We start from the raw sequence: 16,825 nt of genomic DNA on the forward strand, positions 1-16,825 counted from the left end.
ACCTGTCTGGCTGTTTCTACTGTTGCCAAGGCAACACTGTCTGGAATTCCCACCCTAACCCTCTCAGACCTGCTTTCCTCCTTTAAGGTATTCCTGAAAACCTGTTTATTTGGCAGTTCTTTTGATCACCTGACCTAATCTGTGGCTTTATGTCAGAAGCTCTCAATAGTATTTCTGTGGAATTATAAACTTAAAAAAAAACAAACTGTTGTTGATTTGCACATACATTGTCAACTCTTCACTGTCGCTGAGTGAATAAACTATAACAGCTCTTACCCAACCACATTGTGGGAGCACCTTCACCACACGAATTGCAGCTGTACAGGAAGTCAAACATCACCTTTTCCACAGGCAATGGGGCTTTGGCACTGATCACTGGGATCTGTGGAGGGAGAAACACACAGTTGATATTTCAGGGAGTGTAAAATGCATTATAGGGAGGGAAAATGGGGCAGAATTTGGATTTTCAAATGTGTGTTTTACAATGTGCACTATGTTCTGTAAAACCTCTCATTCCATACTGTGAAAATTTCCTTCTCTTTCTGGTCAATACGTCTTTCCTTTCCCCTGCCCTGCACCTTCACACATTTCCAATGCCTTGGCCACAACACACTGTGCTGTCAGTGAGGTTTACCACGTGGTTGAGTATCGTCCCGCCCCTCATTCACTCCGATTGGTTGAAGCAACAACTAGCACCTCTAGCCCCCGTTCGCCCATTAACATCAATAATCCGAGGCCCATTGTGGGCTGGAGCATGCTCAGTGCTTCCTGCTTTTGCTGCTGTTCATCAGGTATGAGAGAGAGAGGGCTCATCCCTGTTTCTCCTGATGTCAGACAGTAACAACAACTACCTGCATTGTATGGAGCCTTTCACATTGACAAATCTCCTAAAATGCTTCACGGGTGATGGAAACGTTGATTAAAGAGAACGATTTTTAGATACATCTTTAAGGTGGACAGAGGGGGTTAGGGAGGATATTCCAAAGGTTTGTGTACTCGGCAGCTCCAATTGTGGAGTGATATAGGTGGGCAACAGCTTACAATGGAGACTGTTAGGGGCTAACCATAGGTTAAGAACCCCATGTCGAAGCCCCCTACCCCACACACCAGGCCTTGGTCTCACAGCCTGTCATTACACACTACCTATGGTTAGCCACTAACTGTCTCCATTAACAGCTAATCACCCTCCCCCAGCCAGATCGTTATCCACTCCTTTATCCAACCGCTCTTCTCACTCTATCCCCACCTATCCTTTACTCCTTATATCCTCCCCCCACACTATCTTCTGCAAATAAACTGACTTTTTTTCCTCAGTAACATCTGTCCTGTGGAAGGGACACCGGATCTTAAACTTTAACTCTGATTTCTCATCACAGATGCTGCCAGACCTGCTGAGATTTTCCAGACCCTCCGGGTTGTTAGTTCTGTTTTACATCTTCCGCAGTTCTTTTGGTTTTAATTTACTGGGAGTTTGTAATTCAGGTCCTACAGCCTCTGTCCCAGTCTCTGCTGTGTCTCCCACCCCCACCCAGTGACACTGCACCTGCACAGCTCATGGACAGGTGTCGGCTTGCTGGCCACACCCCTGATTCACTCCCATTGGCTGCAGGGGAACACAGACTCTCCTCCTATTGGTCTGGAGCTGCCGTCAATCAGCCGGGCACCATTGCCATGAGAGTGGTTGACTCCTCCCTCTCTCTGCCCTGGGATGAGCTTCATCATTCACAGTGAATAGAGCAGTATCACAGAACACAGGGGCTGGGGGCTATTCAGCCCATTGGGGCTGTACTCTCTCTCTCTGGAGATGCTGCAAATCTGTCCCAAGTCCCCTCCCATGAGCCCATAGCCTCCCAAATCTTTCCTTAAAAAGTAAAATTCCAAGTCTGTTTCAGAATACCTGCTGAATCTGTGTCGTTCAGATTGTTCCAGATGCTCAGAACTTACTGAGTAAAATAGCGTTCACATTTTCACCTTGTATTATTTGCCAATTACTTGAAAATAGTTACTAAAAATTGTGACAGTGTTAACAATTCCTCTCTCTCTCTGTAAATTCAAGACCTTGCAACCAAATCTGCACAAGATCGAAATCACTGCTTCACCCTCTCAGCTCCAAGGATAATTATCTGTGCTTCAGCTAGCTCTGCACAAAAGAGAGGAATGCATCTTAATTTATTAACATCAAAGAAACAGACCTTCCGTCCAATTCGTCCGTGCCAACGAGGAATCCTAAACTAATGGATTCCCATTTACCAGCTATTAGTCTGTATCCATCAAAACCCTTCCTATTCATGTACCCAATTGGAAGCCTTTTAAAAGTTGTGATTTTTATCAGCCTTCACTACTTCATCTGGTAGCCCCTCCCATACACACACCACACTCAGCTTGAAAACGTTGCCACTTAGATCCCTTTTAAATCTTTGCCCTCTCAACTTAAATCCATGTGCTCTAGTTTTGGACCCACCTAACCTGAGGAAATAGGACGCCAGCTGCTCACCTTATCCACGCCCCTCGTGATTTTATAAATCTCCATGGAGACACCTCTCAGTCTTTGACTCTCCAGAGAAAATAGCCCCAGCCTATTCAGTCCCTCCCTGTCGCCCAAATCCTCCAATCCTGGCAACGTTTTTGTTAATCTTGTCCAAACCTTTTCAAGTTTCACAACATCCTTCCCAGAACAGGGAAATTCAAACTGAAAACAGAATTCCAGAAGTGGCTTAACCAACGTCCTGTCCAGCCACAATATGACATCCCAGCTTCTGTATTCAATGCATTGACCAATAACGGAGACCGTTAATGGAGTCCCATTTGCCAGCGGTTCACCCTTATCCCTCTAAAACCTCCCTCTTCATGTACCCAATCAGATGCCTGATTCCAAGAACAGCGAGATTGGAACTGAAAACAGAATTCCAGAAGACCTATAATCAGTGCCCTGTCCAGCCACAATATGACATCACAACAGCTGCATTCAATGCACTGACCAATAACGGGGAGCGTACCAAATGCTGCATTCACTACCCCGCCTCCCTGTGACTCTATTTTCAAGGAACTATGAACCTGCACTCCAAGGTCCCTTTGTTCAGCAACGCCCCTCAGGACTTTACCATTATGTGTATAAGTCCTGCTCTGATTTGCCTTTTCAAAATACAACAGCTCACATTTATCTAAATTGAACTCCGTCTGCCATTCTTTGCTCCAATGGCCCATCTGGTCAAGATCCTGTTGTATTCTGAGCTAACCTTCTTCACTGTCCATGACACCTCCAATTTTGGTGTCTTCTGTAAACCTACTGACCATACCTCATATATTCACATCCAAGTCATTTATTTAAGGGCCCAATATCCATCCTTGCAGCACATTGCTGCTCACAGACCTCCGGTCCGCAAAGCAACCCTCCATCATCCTCTGTCTCCTACTTTCAAGGCAGTTTTGTAATGGCTTGCTCTCCCTGCATTCCATGTGATCTAACCCTGCTAACCAGTCTGCTTTGTGGAACCTTGTTGAATGTCCATATCAACAGCATTCACCGCCTTCCTTATTCAATTTTTTCGTCACTTCAAAATACTCACTCAAGTTAGTGAGACCCAATTGTGCATGTACAAAGCCACATTGACTCTACCTGATCATTTCTGTCCAGCTGCGCCTTCCTTGTTCGGTCCACACCCTCCCACCAACCCACGCTCCACACCCTTGACCCTCCCTTACCACCATGGGAGATGTAAAACATGCGGCCACACCTCCCTCTGACCTCTGTCCAAGACCCCAAAATGATCTTTTCACATCAGGCAGAGATTTGCCTGCACATCCCAAAACCTCATCTTCTGAATATGGGAAATTTAACATGGTTCATCCAACTAACCTACACATCTTTGGACTGTGGGAGCAAACTGGAACACCCGAAGGAAATCCTCACAGAAACTGGGGAGAATGTGTCAACTCCAACACAGACAGTTGCCCGAGGCTGGAATCAAACCCAGGTCCCTGGTGCTGAGGAAGCAGCATTAACCACTGAGCCACAATACTGTGGGATCTTTGATGCTGATGAGCTGCCCCACTGATACCTCAGTCACTCACCCTGCCTCATTTCCTAAGAGGCAGTGATGATGGAGTGAAATTAGACAGTTAATTCAGAGACCCAGATAACGTTCTGGGGACAAGGGTTTGAATCCCATCACGGCAGATTTTGGAACGTGAATTCAATAAATATCTGGAAAAAATAATCTAGTCATGACAGGAATCCATTGTCAATTGTTGGAAAAACCAATGTGGCTCACTCATGACCTTTAGGGAAGGAAAATGCCATCCTTACCTGGTCTGGTCTGCATGGGACTCCAGACCTATAGCAACGCAGTTGACTCTTAACTGCCCTCTGGGTAAACGCAGCAATAAATGCTGGCCGAGCCAGTGACAGCCTCATCCTGTGAATGAATAAAGAAAACAGGTCAGGTTTTGTTCCTTCTCTCGTAGGTACATCCTACAAACTCAATCAGAAACGTTCTCGTACACACTGAACAAATACCTTTCCATCCAAGCCCTTAACACTACAGCACTCTGAGGCTATGTTGGTAAAGTTAAAACCACTTATCATTGCATCCATATTATTCTTACAGATATCTGAGGTCTCCTGGTAAAATTGTGTCTCAATTCCCTGCTGACTATTGGGAGAGGGTCTATAACACAATCCCAGTAAGATGGTCATCCCTTTCTTATTTCTCAGTACCACCCAAATAACTTGCCTGGATGTACTCCCAGGAATATCCTCCCGAAGCCCAGCCATAATGTCATACTTAATCAAAAACACCTCTCCCACTGCGCTGTTGGTCCCTTTCTATCCTTACTATAGCATCTATACCCTGGAACATTAAGCTGCTAGTCCTATCCATCCCTGAGTGATGCCTCTGTAATTGCTGTAATATCCCAGTCACATGTTCAAAACCATACCCTGAGCTCATCTGCCTTCCCCGTCAGGTCTCTTGCATTGAAATAAATGCAGTGCAACTGCTCCGTCGCACCTCATTCTGTGACTTGCTCTTGCCTGCCTTGACAGTCTGACCGGTGAACAGTACCAGCCTCAGACTCACCTCTTTTCTCACTATCTCTTTAGGTTTACCCCGACTCCCTCACTGGTTTAATGCCTCCCAAGTGGCACTAGCAAATCTCCCTGCTCATCAGGACCCCATGCTTTCCCCTTCCTATGCCATTGGTACCAATGTACAATGTCCTCCCACTGGTTATTCTCCCTTTTGAGAATATTCTGCTCCCTCTGTGAGACACTGGCACCAGGGCAGCACCACCCCATTCTGATGTCTCACTGTCAGCTGCAGAAATGGCAGACTGTGCCCCTGACTAGAGAGTCCCCTATCACCATCGATCGTGTGGAACTGGATATACCTCACATTATGTTAGAAGCCAGTCTCAGTACCAGTAACTTGGCTGTCAGTGCTGCATTCCCCTGAAAGTCTATTACCACCTACATTTTTCAAAACCGTGTACTTGTCTGAGATGGGGATAGCCAGTGGAGACTCCTGCAGTACCTACCTACCCCTCCTAGCTTTCCTGGAGGTAACCCATCTACCTGACTGTATCTGCAGTATCTTGCAATCCTGAGACGGCCACATATCACACCCCCCGGCTCCTGTTAACTCCTCACTGCCTTTAATCACTCCTTCACCAATCCATGCGATCCAATAGGATTTGCAATCACACTTCCTGCAGACAAATCATCAGGATCATTGAGACTCTCCCTAATCTCCCACATCCGACAGGAACAGCACACCACTCTACAACAGGCCATCTCTCCACCTTAACAACCTACAGACCATGACAAAGACACAGTCTTACTTCTCAAAAAATACTGCCCGAGATTAGCAATGCTTACATTTCATATCTTAAACATTTAATCAAGAGACCCAAAGACATTAAAAAGAAATCCTCACCTTACTCACTACTGTAGATTTAATAAAATAAAACTGACTAAGATTGATGTTTGAAGAGACTGAAACTCACTGAGCTGAACCCCGGCTCTGAGTACTTCCAAGGGTGAGGTCTCTCTGAGGGCAGCTGTGAAATGTCACTGTTTCTCTTCTCTGCCCACTCCATTTCTAGAGAGGTTTTTAACTTCACAGCAAGTCAGCTCGGAGAGGTCACTGCTTGGTTTTATTCACTGGGGGTTGCCTTTGCTGCCCAGACCAGTATTTATTGGCCACCTTTACTTGTCTTGGAGAAAGTGGTGGTTAACCACCTCCCTGAAATGCTGCAGTCCATGTACACCACAGTGATGTTTGGACTGTAATCCCCCTCCGGCTTCATCACCCTCCCTGTCTCCGTAATCCCCCTCCGGCCCCACCACCCTCCCTGTCTCCGTAATCCCCCTCCGGCCCCACCACCCTCCCTGTCTCCGTAATCCCCCTCCGGCCTCACCACCCTCCCTGTCTCCGTAATCCCCCTCCGGCCTCACCACCCTCCCTGTCTCCGTAATCCCCCTCCGGCCTCACCACCCTCCCTGTCTCCGTAATCCCCCTCCGGCTTCACCACCCTCCCTGTCTCCGTAATCCCCCTCCGGCCTCACCACCCTCCCTGTCTCCGTAATCCCCCTCCGGCCTCACCACCCTCCCTGTCTCCGTAATCCCCCTCCGGCCTCACCACCCTCCCTGTCTCTGTAATCCCCCTCCGGCTTCAGAAATTATATGTCCGTGGCATCAGATTTTTATTTAGATTCATTTTTGTTTAATAAACACCCCTCCCCCCAAAAAAAGTGAAATATTTCACTCCCAAACAAATTTCTGTTGATTAACCTTTTGGAGAGGCCGACACATGGACGTTGCACATTGTTCACGTAGAATGATGGAACTTTCTTTAAACATTGCTAAAAAGGGGAGGCAATGGCTTAATGGTATTCCTGCCAGATGAGTGACATGTGCAATGTTCCGAGGATTAGGGTTAGAATCCCAACATGGCTGTGCGGACATCAGAATCCAATACAATCTGGAGTGAAAAGGCAAATGATGACCATGAAACCATTGTCGATTGTCAGAAAACCCATCTGGTTCACTCATGTCCTGTAGGGAAGGAAACGGTCATCCTCACCTGGTCTGGCCGACATGTTACTCCAGACCCACAGCAATGTGGTTAGCTCTCAACTGCCCTCAGGAAAAATACATTAAACACTGTTAACAAATACTCCGCAGGAATCATTGAAAAACTGTCTGTTCCCTGAACTAAAACTGAGTTTCAGCTTCACCTTCTCCCTGTCTCCCCTCGCCCTGTTTACACCCAACTCCAAAACACTCTCATTGAGCCAAGGAGCCCTCACAGTGCAGCCCTGTCATTTTCATTGCCTGCTCACACCTACACTGCCCTCAGCCTCCTGTACTGTTCCAATGCATCTAATGGGAGCTCAGGGACAGCATCTCATCTTTCAATGCAGCCCTTTGTAACCCCAGAGTCAACATGGACCTCAGCAGTTTCTGAATGAACAGACCGTTGTCAGAATCTGGAACGTTCCACCTGAAATGGTGCTGGAATTCGAGTCCAAAAGGACTTTTGATGGGAAGTTTACAGTTAATTGAAAATATGAAGTTTACAGGTTAACATCATGAAGTGAGTGATTGTAAGATCTCTCAGATTTAGACCCAAAGAGACCAGGTGCAATTTGGATAAATCTGTGCTCCCTCTCAGGCCAATATCTCCTTCCTCTGCTGCAGGGCCCACAACATAGCGCACACCCAAAAGGTGATCCAACCACGAATTTGTACATCTTCCTGCTTAACAAAAATATTGGAGATATTTTCCACAAACCTTTCTCCTTCCACATTTAGACGTCAATGATATTCAGATCCTGATGACTCCATTGACTGTAAAAACTTACTTTTGAGATCCCAGCCTCAATTATTCTGATTTAATATCCTATGAAATGAATTCTCAAAACAAAACTCAGAGCCAGTGCAGGAAGAATACAAGACATATTTTTCTCTTGGTATGTGACTGATGTGTAAATGCCTCTCTTCAAATCGTACACCACCCCCCCCCCCCCGATCCCAGAAAGAGGACATGTCCATGCCCCTCACTGTACCTTGCCCCCAATAAAGATGGCGGCCATATCCCAAGACCTGTCACCTCCTGAGGGCCGCAGCCATTTTCCCATCTGCTGCAAACACGGGAAAGAGTTTCTAATTCAGATTAATGACCCGTACAGAGTGTAATTAACACTTCCCAGCCTAAAGTGACTCATTGTCTCCGTCTCCGAGGCCACTCTCCCCTTCCCTGTTTGGGTCTCCCACATTCACCGACGGCCGAGTCACGTGACACTGCACAGGCGGAGTTACTGGTGACGTGTCATCCCACTGGCCACGCCCCTCATTCACTCCCATTGTTTGGATGACCAGCTGGTTCCACTTCGTCCACCAGTCCCACCCCCTTTTCCTATTGGTCCGAAGCTGCCATCAATCAGCTGGACCCCATTGTGAGGTCAGTGGTGGGATCCTCCCCCTGCCTGAATCAAACCCGGAAGGTGGATGGATGGTGTCAATCAGGAACAACAAGCAGGAGGTGCTGGGAAAGCTCAGCAGGTCTGGCAGCATCTGGGAACAGGAATCTGTCCAGTGGCCCTTCCTCAGAACCGATGGGAGCTGGGAAAATTAGAATCCTGACAGTGTGGAAACAGGCCATTCGGCCCTAAAAGTCCACAGCGTATCTCCGAAGAGTATCCCACCCAGACCCATTCCCCTCCCCTATTACTGTATATTTCTCCTGAATAATGCACCTCACCTACACATCCCTGAGCATTATGGGAAATTTAGCTTGGCCAATTCAACTAACCTGCAGATCTTTGTACTGCAGGAGATAGGGGTTAAAGAGCAAATAATGGGCAGGTACAGAACCCAGAGAGAGACAGGAACATTTGGAAAGACAAAGGAGTGGATTATGATCTGATTGGGAGGGTGCATAGCTGTTAATGGAGGGGACAGGAATCTGGGTCTGGCAGCATCTCAGTGGAGGTGGCGGAAATGGCGACTGATGATCTACGTTTTGCTGCAAAAACTGACCCTGAGCTTCCAGCTGCCTGCCACTTTAACACACGAGCCTGTTCCCTGGCCAACGTCTCTGTCTCATGCTTACTGCAGTGTTCCAGTGAGGCCAGAACATACCAAATGGCCCGTATTTCAAGGACTGCAATTTCCCCTCCCATGTGGTCAATACCATCCACTATATCTCCTCCACTTCCTGCACCTCTGCCTTTGAAACCCACACCTCCAACTGCAACAAGGATAGACCACCCCCCCTCCCCCCACCAAGTCCTTACCTTCCACCCAGATACAACATATCATCCCCTGCCATTTCCACAACCTACAATCAGACTGCACCACCAGATTCTTAAGGGGTTTGACAGAATAAATACTGATGTGTCTCAGGGTAAATACAGAGGGGGGAGTTTGAAACCAGATTCTGAGTCAGTCACAGAATCAAGGGTTCTGTTTCGGATTCATCAAGTTTAACGGAACACGGGTAAGGGGTTTCAGTAGCAATGGATCTGGAGTGAGGAGGAGACAAGCAACATTTAAGAGATTGGAATTCCTGGTGTTTGGGATTGTGTAGATGTCTGATCAGAAGGTCAGCTTCACATCAGATATAACTGTAATAATATTGTGAAGAGTGTAGTTCTGCTGCATCGTTCCCAGTGAGAGGGAGGGCTCAGCAGTAAGGGAAAGGAATTTGTCAGACAATGGGTTTAACCATTACAATGTTTCATTGGAGGAAACTGCACCTAATCGAGTAGTGGGAATGTGGTAAGCAGTTTGATAACTGAGTAACAGTGGAGTCATGGAGAGGGATGATGGGGAGGGAGAGCTGGGCATCGTCAGTGTACATGTGAAACCCAACATGGTGCTTTTGCACAATGGCACCTCCTGGCAGTGTGTACGTGAGATACAGGAGGGGCCAAGGACACCAAATGCAAGGAATTCAGAAAGGTAAGGGAGAGAGTGGAGATGGAGCAGGATTTTGGGAGAGAAGGATAAAACCAGAAAAGACAGAACAAGGAACAATATTGGTGAATCCGTGAGGGGGACTGATGAGAAGGAGGAGGAAAGAGAGTTGGAAAGTCTATAGTTTAGTGAAATTAGGGTAAAGGGTCAAGATGAGTTCTGATAAGGCTTGACAAGAGACTGGAAGAAGATGTAAGTTTAGCACAAAAACCAGGAACACCATGTGAGGCAGTTTGGCTCTGTGGGCTAGTGAGAGGGAGGGAAGCAGCAGATTGGATTATCTCAGTCTTAGTGACAGAGAAACGCCATGTGCTCCAAACTCTTCTTGTTGGATGGAGGAGACAGGAGGATGGACAGTGTTTCACAAAGAAACAAAACCTGGGTAAGTGATATTTAAAGTGATTAAACAAACCTAATATATTTAACTTTTATCCAAAATATTAAAACAAATGACTGAAGTCCTGGTTCGAATCCCAACTTGGCAGATGGTGGAATCTGAATTCAAGAAAAAATAACTGGAATTAGGAATTTCCTGATCTCCATGAAACCATTGTCAATGGCAAAAAAAAATCCTGCCAACCCGACAGTGGCCCAGCCAGCTACTCACTGTATTAATCACTGCAAAGTCTCAACAAAGGAATGAAACTGGGTGGACCACTCGGTATCTAACAAGGCACCAGAAAATACAGCCACAGAATCAGCCCTCTGGATGGTGCAACGTCCTCCAGACTAACATCTGGAGTTTGGTGTCAAAATGTGCAGAGCTGTCTCACAGACCAATCAAGGAACAGCCTGACATTCTCATACTCATGAAATCAACCCTTACAGACAATGACCAGACACCACCATCACCATCCCAAGATATTGAGATTGTGGTGATGGAAAAGCACAACAGGTCAGACAGCATCCGAGGAGCAGGAGAATCGACGTTTCGAGCCTAAGCCCTTCATCAGCCTGACCTGCTGTGCTTTTCCAGCACCACACTCTCGACTCTGATCTCCAGCATCTGCGGTCTTCACTTTCTCCTGAAATCTCTGAATATGTCCTGTCCCACCGGCAGGACAGACCAGGCAGAGGTGGTGGCACAGACAGGGAGGATTTGCCCTCTGAGTACTCAGCATTGACTCCGGACACCAGGAAGTCTCATGGCTCCTGTTGATTACTAGGTACTGTCCTCCATTGGCTGATGAATCACTTCTCTTTCATGTTGAACACCATTTGGAGGAAGCACTGGGGAAGTAAAATGGTGTCAAACGTACTCTGGGTACAGGATTTCAATGTCCACAATCGAGACTAGCTCTGCAACAGAATTACTGACTGAGCCGGTCAGGTCCTAAAGGACACAGCTGTTCAACTGAGTCTGCAATGGGTGGTGAGGGAACCAAGAGGGAAAAAACATACTTGATCTCATTGTTATGAATTGACCAGCTGCAGATACATCTGTCCATGACGGTATCGGACAGGACACATTCCTCTTGGAGACAAAGTCTTGGCTGAAAGTTGAGAAAAACCTCCATTGTGTTGAGTGACACTATCACCGTTCTAAATGGGACAGACTTTGAAGAGATGTAGAATCTCAAACTGGATCTCTGAGGCACTGTGGGACATCAACAGCAGCAGAACTGTACTCCAGCTCAATCTGTAATCTCGTGGGTTTGTAAATCCTGCTCTCACCCATCACAAAGGACAGGAAAGGAGGGCATGCCAACAGCAGCACCAGGTGTACCTAAAAATGAAGTGCCAACCTGGTGAAGCTACCAAACAGGACCATCTGCATTTCAAACAGCATCAGCACCAAGCCACAGAGCTAAGTGATCCTACATCCAATGGAACAGATCGGAACTCTGCAGTTCTGCTACACCCAGTTGTGAACGGTGATGGACAATTAAATAACTCACTGGAGGAAGCATCACAGATATCCCCACCTTTACTGATGGAGGGGCCTCACACATCCATGCACCAGATACGACAACAGCATTTGCAGCTATCTGTATCCAGAAGTGCAAAGTGGGATGATCCATCTCATCCTTCTGCAGTGGTTTCCAACATCACAGATGCGAGTTTTAAGCCAGTTTGATTCAGTTTGGATAACATCAAGAAATGGCTAAGTAGTGCAAAGGCTACGGGCTCTGGCAATAATACTGACAGAGGAGGTTCCAGACTGAGTCTGTCTGTCATAGAGAGTATGGCTGCCTCATGGAGTTTGAAGCACTGCAATGGGTCCATGCAAGTCATGTTAGTCAAGGATATTATAACGGTGGCTGTGAGTACTTTTGATGAGGACTCTATTACTGAGGTAGTGTGGGCTGAGGTTAGAAACAGGAGAGGAGAGGTCACACTGCTTAGAGTTTTTTTTATAGGCCTCCACAGAGTTCCAGGGAAGTTGAAGAGAGGATTAGCAAAATTATTCTGGGTAAGTGCAAAAGTACCAGGGTGGGCATTATGGGGGACTTTAGCTTCTGTGCAGAGAGGTAGCGAGTCTGTTTGAGAACGTGGCTGAAGAGCTTATGGGGGACTTTAGCTTCCCCAACATTGACTGGGAATGCTATAACTCTCATACGTTGGGTGATCAATTTTTGTCCAGTGTGTACAGGAGGGTTTCCTGATACAGTATGTCGAAGGCCAACAAGGGGGAGGCCACATTGGATCTGGTGATTGGTAATGAACCAGGCCAGGTGTTTGATTTAGTTTTAGGTGAGCACTTTGGAGAGAATGACCATAATTCAGATATGTTTAGTTTAGCAATGGAAAGGGACAGGTACATGCCACAGGGCAAGAGTTATCAATGGGGCAAGGACAATTATAATGCAATTACGCAGGAATTAGGATGCATAGAATAGCGTAGCAAAATGCAGGGGATGTAGAGAATGAAAATGTGGAGCTGGTTTAAGGAAGAGATATTGCATATCCTTGATAGGTATGTCCCTGTCAGGCAGGGAGGAAGTGATAAGGTAAGGGATCCGTGGTTTATTACAGAAATTGCATCGCTTGTTAAGAAGAAGAAGGAGGCTTATGTGTTGATGAGACAAGATGGTTCAGATGAGGAGATGGAGAGTTACAGATCAGATAGGGAGGATTTAAAGAGAGTTAAGAAGAGCAAAGAGAGGACACGAGCAGTCTTTAGCAAATAGAATAAAGGAGAATCCTAAAGTTTTCTATAGGTATGTGAGGAATAAAATGATGATTACGGTAGGAACAGGTCCAATCAAAGACAGAATGGGAAGTTGAGTGTGTACCATGTGGAGATCGGAGAGGTGCTAACGAACATTTCGCATTGGTTTTCACTCAGGGAAAGGAGAATATTGTAGAGGAGAAGAATGTGGTATGAGATATTAGACTAGAAAGGATCGTGATTAGTTAGAAACAGGTGTTATCAATTCTAGAAAGAGTGAAAGTAGACAAGTCCCCTGGGTTGGATGGGATTTATCCAAGGATTCTCTGGGAAGCTAGGGAGGAGATAGCAGAGCATTTGGCTTTCATATTTGAGTCATCATTGTCTACACGTTTGGTACCAGAGGACTGGAGGATTGCAAATGTTGTGCCTTTGTTCAAGGGCAGTAGAGATGACCCAGGTAATTATACACCAGTGTGCCTGACTTCTGTTGTAGGAAAGGTTTTGGAAAGGATTATAAGAGATAAGATTTATAATCATCTTGCAAACAACAATTTGATTTCAGATAATCAACATGGTTTCGTTAAGGCAGGTCATGTCTCGCAAACCTCATTGAGGTTTTTGAGAAGGTGACCAAGCATGTAGATGAGGGTAGGGAAGTTGACGTGGTATACATGGACTTCAGTAAAGCCTTTGATAAGGTTCCACATAGTAGGCTGTTGGAGAAAATGCAGAGGCATGGAAATGAGGGTGATTTAGCAGTTTGGATTAGAAACTGGCTTTCTAAAGGAAGGCAGTGAGTGGTGGTTGATAGAAAATATTCAACTGGAGTCCAGTTACTAGTGGTGTGCTACAAAAATCTGTTTTGGGACCACTGCTGTTTGTCATTTTTAGAAATGACTTAGACGCAAGCATAGGTAGATGGATTAGTAAATTTGCTGATGACACTAAAGTCGGTGGAGTAGTGGACAGTGTGGAAGTGTGTTACAGATTGCGGGGGGACTTGGATAAACTGCAGAATTGGGCTGAGAGGTGGCAAATGTAGTTCAATGCAGCTAAATGTGAGGTGATGCACTTTGAGAAGAATAACAGGAAGGCAGAGTACTAGGTCAATGGAAAGATTCTTGGTAGTGTGGATGTGCAGAGGGATGTCGGAGTCCATGTACATAGATCCCTGAAAGTTGCCACCCAGGTGGATAGTACTGTTAAGGTGACATATGGTGTGTTAGGTTTCATTCATAGAGTAATTGAGTTCCAGAGCCGCAATATCATGCTGCAAAGATACAAAAAGCTGGTGCAGCCATACTTGGAATACTGTGTGCAGTTCTGGTGCCCATATTTCTGGAAGGACAGGAGGAATTGGAAATGGTGCAGAGGAGATTAACCAGGATATTGCCTACTCTGGAGGGAAGGTCTTACGAGGAAAGGCTGAGAGACTTGAACCTGTTCTCCTTGGCAAGAAGGCTAAGAGGGGATTTGATAGAGACATACAAGATGATCAGAGGCTTAGATAGGGTAGACAGTGGAAGTCTTTTTCTAGGATGATGATGTCAGTATGCACGAGGGGGCATAACTACAAATGAGGAGTGATAGATTTAAGACAGATGTCAGAGGCAGGTTCTTTACTCAGAGAGGGGTAAGGTTGTGAACGTACTACCTGCTAATGTAGACAACTCAGCCACATCAGGAAGATTTAAACAATCCTTAGATAAGGACATGGGTGATTTTGGGATAGTGTAGGGGTGAGAATCAGTTCACAGGTCAGCGTGACATCAAGGACTGAAGGGCCTGTTCTGCACTGTATTGTTCTATGACTATTGTGCTACAAGAGATTTCTGCTGTCTTAAACAGAGTGACAGATCTTGTATGTTGGCTTACGAAATGTCACTGATCGCTACCAAAAACGTACGAGGTCAAGTTAGGGCAATAATAAGTTGCTACAACAGGAGGGGAGCAGGTAACTCCATACAAAACCCTGCTTCTTCTCACCTATTTTTACCTCCAAAATAGAGGGAAAGCACCTCTGGATCCCACCACAACAATTTGCCCCACAATCCTGGTATCTGGCTGCGCACTAGGTGGAGTGGAATAGTCTGTACTGGGACCCATTGGGGCCCTGAAACACTTGGTAAAGACTAAAATCATCTGAACATTGAGAACCCCACCACATTGTATGCATTTTCTATTGTTTTTACTCGGTTCCCTTGTTTTTCCGAATGAACCTGTTTAAAGTTGTTATTAGACGCACCTGCACTCGCTGTGAATTGAACCCAGGCCTCCCGGTCAAGATTCGGGATATTTTCACCGCATCACAAGACATCGACTCTAAATTCCCTTGTCCCTTAATGTTTCTGGTGCTTAGCTGCTGAGTCACGCCCGAATCAACTCTGCAAATGGGAGGAAGGGGCGGAACTGGAGGACCAAGCAGCGGCCGGTCCTCGAACCAGAGTGAGTGAGGGGCGGGGCCAAAGCATTCTCGGGAGTGAACGCGTCAGGATTGGTCAGAATGCAAACTGTTTTGCAGGATTGATCGTTTTCACTACATAGTGGAGTGTTAAACCTCTGTCATAAATCAATGTGAGATTTTAAGAAATAGTTGTGATGTAAATCTGATAACGTACATATTTTCAATCGATTTGCACAAATTGAGTAAGAAACTTGTTTTCAAACTCAGAACGACTGGTAATTTACATACTTGGCCAGTATGGTTGAGTTGGACCGAACAATCTACTCTCATACTAGCCAGCTCTATATCTGTAAGTCGACAGAACTGTTGTTAATGACAAATATTTCACCCATGATTCTCTTCAGTTATGAATAATCTGTATAAACTCACCGGAAACCTCAGACGCACGCGCAGTTTGGTTCCTATGTGGCACATGCGCAGTGTCACACTGATCGGGACAGGGAGAGGGAGAGACACGGAGCTGAATTCTCCGGCAAGTAGCTGCGATCGGCTTCAGAGAGCGGCGCTCAGAGCCGGGGTGTGGGTGCGTCGCTGGGAGAAAGGAGCGGACAGAATTCACAAATCTCGGATAGAGGTAAAAAAAACACAAAAAAGCCCCTCCAGGCCCGGGGAAGGAGGTGGCGGTCTCTGATCAGGGAAGCGGCCCAGGGTCACGGCCGCCATTTGTTTGAGGGAAGAGGGAGCGCTCTGGGCCGCCATGTTGTGAAGGTCAAGGTGCAGGAGGGCGGGGCTATCGGGGTCTGTAGAACAATCAGAGGAAAGGGAAGCCCCATTGTTACTGATGAATTCCATGAACACAGCGTCACTGGGCGGTCCCGCAGGAATCTCCTCTCTCAGTCCCTGCTGTGATGTTTCACCCCAATCACAACCAGCAGCTCTCCTCCTCTCTCAGCTCCCCTTCTGTCCTTCCTGCAGCATCTGTCCCCTGGGGCATTGAGCTGCCTGTCCTGTCCCTCCCTCAGCTGTTGTTCTGTAATCCCTGTGATATCCCAGTCCCATTTTAGATTACTTCACCAAAGACAGGGATGCACCCGGTGGATTTTTCTTAACATCAGCAATTGTTTAATACTCACTTACATGTTTTTTAATTACATCATTTTTGAAGCATTTATTTCACATTCAATCATTTACAATGGTGGGATTTGGACTTGTGTCCAGAGAACACTTGCTGAGTTTCTGGATAAATAGTCACACAATAATGCCCCAAGGCCATCACTTCACCTGCTCACAGTTTGTATATCCCAGTGCAACATGAATCAAAACCCT

General features: G+C 46.3%; 2 long non-coding RNA genes across 4 annotated transcripts in view; one reads left to right on the forward strand and one right to left on the reverse strand.

The window, feature by feature from the left end:
* Window positions 1-281: 281 nt before the first annotated feature.
* On the reverse strand, window positions 282-15,472 carry LOC132810672 (uncharacterized). The gene is made up of 3 exons (XR_009643004.1): window positions 15,341-15,472; window positions 4,307-4,415; window positions 282-382 (listed from the first exon to the last, which is right to left on the reverse strand). It is a non-coding gene; the product is annotated as an uncharacterized LOC132810672 (long non-coding RNA).
* A 620-nt stretch (window positions 15,473-16,092) lies between these two features.
* Window positions 16,093-16,825, forward strand: part of LOC132810671 (uncharacterized) — a 61,977-nt gene continuing 61,244 nt past the window's right edge. For all 3 annotated transcript variants that reach the window (XR_009643002.1, XR_009643001.1, XR_009643003.1), the window contains exon 1: window positions 16,093-16,133. This is a non-coding gene — a long non-coding RNA (uncharacterized LOC132810671). The remainder of the gene's footprint in view (window positions 16,134-16,825) is intronic.

This window comes from Hemiscyllium ocellatum, unplaced genomic scaffold (assembly GCF_020745735.1).
Source record: "Hemiscyllium ocellatum isolate sHemOce1 unplaced genomic scaffold, sHemOce1.pat.X.cur. scaffold_1815_pat_ctg1, whole genome shotgun sequence".
NCBI classification, from domain to species: Eukaryota; Metazoa; Chordata; class Chondrichthyes; order Orectolobiformes; family Hemiscylliidae; genus Hemiscyllium; species Hemiscyllium ocellatum.